The following is a 3,143-nucleotide window of genomic DNA, read 5'->3' on the forward strand; positions in this document are numbered from 1 at the left end:
AACTTAATACTTTCCCTTCACAAGTGATATTACAACTTAGTACCTTCTATTAACGTAAAAATCACAATAAAAATTTGTATAAGATGGTCTTCTACATCTCTCAACCAATGTGAGTGCATTCTGTTACCGTACATAAAATATCTTTTAATACATATATGGCACGATATATTCATGAAAGTGTTTTGAGGTTTTAAGCTATGAGTTTAATGTTATATGCATTCGACTCACGAAATTCGATGGCCAATCAGTGACCTACATGGTGTGTTGATCAGCTTCAGTCACTGTTCCCTAAAAATAATGCAAATGCCCTCGTGCTACTTGGAGAACGAGGCCCATAGGAAAAGGCGCAGCTTGCTACTCTGTAAAGCAAATTCCTTCTTATCCAAACACACACTGGATTGAAACTTGCCTCATTAAAAAAGGGTTTCGAGTTAAGTGGACAAATGCCCTTTTCATTTCCGCAACAGTTTACTATGAATTGTTTTTGAGTGGTAGAACACGTGATAATAATTCGTGCATATAAAGTCTTAGTGGAGCAATAAAATATCTCGGAATGGAAATTGAGGTGTTGGAGCACATGTTATGTCTGCCGCACGATTTAAGTATTTCGATTCCGCGGCCGGCCGCGCCATCAAACCAAGAGCCACACACGACTCTATTTATCAAAACCTTCTATTTATGGCACAACATCGATCATTGATAATACCTGCAATGCTCTACTAGCCTTCCATTCACGCAATGGCTTCTCTCAGTCTCCGTCTCCTCCTGATCGCTGCCCTCATGGTGTCATTCTGTCAATTGACCGCAAATGCTTCCCGGAGGCGCCCAAGGGCCCTCGTCACGCCGATCTCGGAAGACCCGGTTACGCTCCGCTACACCTTCCAGATCGGGCAGAGAACTCCAATGCGGGTCCTGCACTTAATGATAGACATTGAGCAAGACTACACTTGGCTGCCATGCACCAAGAAGAGCTACATATCCTCCACTTACCGCCCGGTGGCCTGCAATGCGCCGCTGTGTAAGTCGTATGAGCATTCGAGCTGCGCCACCTGCTATGCCGCCCGAGGCCCTGGTTGCAACAACCACACCTGTGCCGTGCCCAACCCAGGCGTCCAACTCGGGCAGGATGCGGCGGCGCTTCTCAGTAGCGACGGTCGGAAATCTGGCCCAATCGCTACGTTCCCTCGCGTGGCCTTCGCCTGCGCCGCCAAAGGAGATCTATCCGCTTTGCCTCAAGGAGCGGCTGGCGTCGCCGGAATGAGTTCGTCGGCGTTGGGATTGCCAGCTCAGCTCGCCGCTGCCGGGGGTTTTAGCCGCAAGTTTGCCATGTGTTTGACTGATGAGAATTCCGACGGGTTCCTATTCTTTGGCGATGGCCCGCTCGTCTTTTTTCCGTTAAATGGCGCAACCCCGGGCAGGGACCTCTCCCGCCACCTCATCCGCACTCCGTTGATCAAGAACCCCGTCTACAACCACGCCTTTTATATCAGTGTGAAAAGAATAGAGGTCAACGGTGTTTGCGTGCCCATAGCTACGGAGTTGCTGCGAATCAACGCTGGTGGACGCGGAGGCACGAAGCTGAGCACCGTGGTACGCTATACCCAACTGGTGACTCCCATCTACAAGTCCCTGGCCGCCATGTTCACCAAGATGGCAAAGCAAATGAATATCTCGCGCGTAGCGTCGGTGGCCCCCTTCGGTGCGTGTTTCGATACGGCCGGTATAGGGGGCACTGCTCTGGGGTTCACCGTGCCTACGATCGACCTTGTTTTGGAGGGCAACGCTACTCCTACTTGGAGGATCTTTGGATCTAATTCCATGGTAGAGATCAACAATAAGGTGGCGTGTCTGGGTTTTGTCGATGCAGGCGAGAAGCCGGTGGCCTCATTCGTGCTTGGTACTTATCAGATGCAACAGAATCTGGTCCAATTCGATATTGCACGCTCAACATTTGGAATCTCTTCGAATCTGCTCTCGTTACATCAACAAACAAGATGTGCCAATTTCAACATGACAGATTCTCTGGAAGCAGGAATCCCTTCAAACATATAGATATGTAATAAGTTCTTCCAGCAGAGCACGAACACAGTAAACAAGAAGGGAGATTTTGCTTTTCTACTTGCAAGTTAATGCAGTAGCGTGCTTCTCACTTGGCTACCAACAGTAACATCCTTGTCTCTGCATAAGTTTTTTATAATATCGATACTCTCTATGTATTTCCTTCTATGTTGCATTACGGTTTGGTTACGACTTTGATATGTGAAGTATTATTAAGCAATTTGCTGTGTCTTTTCTACCATCATCGTCTATGTTTTTTCCTACAGTATTTGTTATCAATGAAAAACACTTGAATTAAATGGGCATAAATTCATAGACATACCATGTGTGATACAGAAGTATGCTGTCAATGTTCCCTACATTATGTTAAAAAATATGAAGAAATAGCTCGAGCTACTGGTAACTCTCTGTCACATAATAAAAAGATTGCTTATCTCAAGATAAGGACCGTAGACGATGCTGTCTGGATCCATTCGGCATAATTTTTTTATTTTATTTTCTATTTTATTTTAGGTCAGTTTAAGTATTAATAAAATAAGAGTTTAAGCATTAATAAAATAGGAGTTTGTTGGGACACTTGAATATAATGCAGTAGGTTAGCTTTTTGGTATTTTTTTATCTTAATTGTAGATTTTATATATTCAGTAACTATTTTTATTAAAATTATAGATTTTATGTATTTAATATCATATTATCTTATTTGATGAAACAAAATCAACTCTTAACTTTGTTCATGTTTATTAGATACAATATGTTGATACACATAAATCTACAAGAACATAAACTTATGTATAATATGCACGTCGTTATAAAGTATAAGCGTGTAGAAGACGACACTGCTAGCAGAATGAACGTTCTTCCCAAGCCCTCGAATCAGACTACTCGGCCAATCCATTTCCGCGTCCTTACACTTGGAGACGTAAGGGTGCATATATTTAGAAGGTGACATAGGCTAACGTATGTAGATTACATGGTTTGTATAGTGTTTTTTAGTGCTCTGTGTCGGAACTTCGAGTGGTTGTGAGATTTTTCAGTATTCTGTTAGAGATAATTATTTCATCGCCTTCAGGCATTACTACCACAGT

General features: G+C 43.5%; 1 pseudogene; it reads left to right on the forward strand.

Annotated features, from left to right (window-relative positions):
• Positions 1-726: 726 nt before the first annotated feature.
• Positions 727-2,175, forward strand: LOC149225814 (putative aspartic proteinase GIP2 pseudogene; annotated as a pseudogene).
• Positions 2,176-3,143: the final 968 nt, after the last annotated feature.

This window comes from Pinus tabuliformis, chromosome J, assembly GCF_031772625.1.
Source record: "Pinus tabuliformis cultivar Carrire ecotype Pingquan chromosome J, CPIR1, whole genome shotgun sequence".
Lineage (NCBI taxonomy): Eukaryota > Viridiplantae > Streptophyta > Pinopsida > Pinales > Pinaceae > Pinus > Pinus tabuliformis.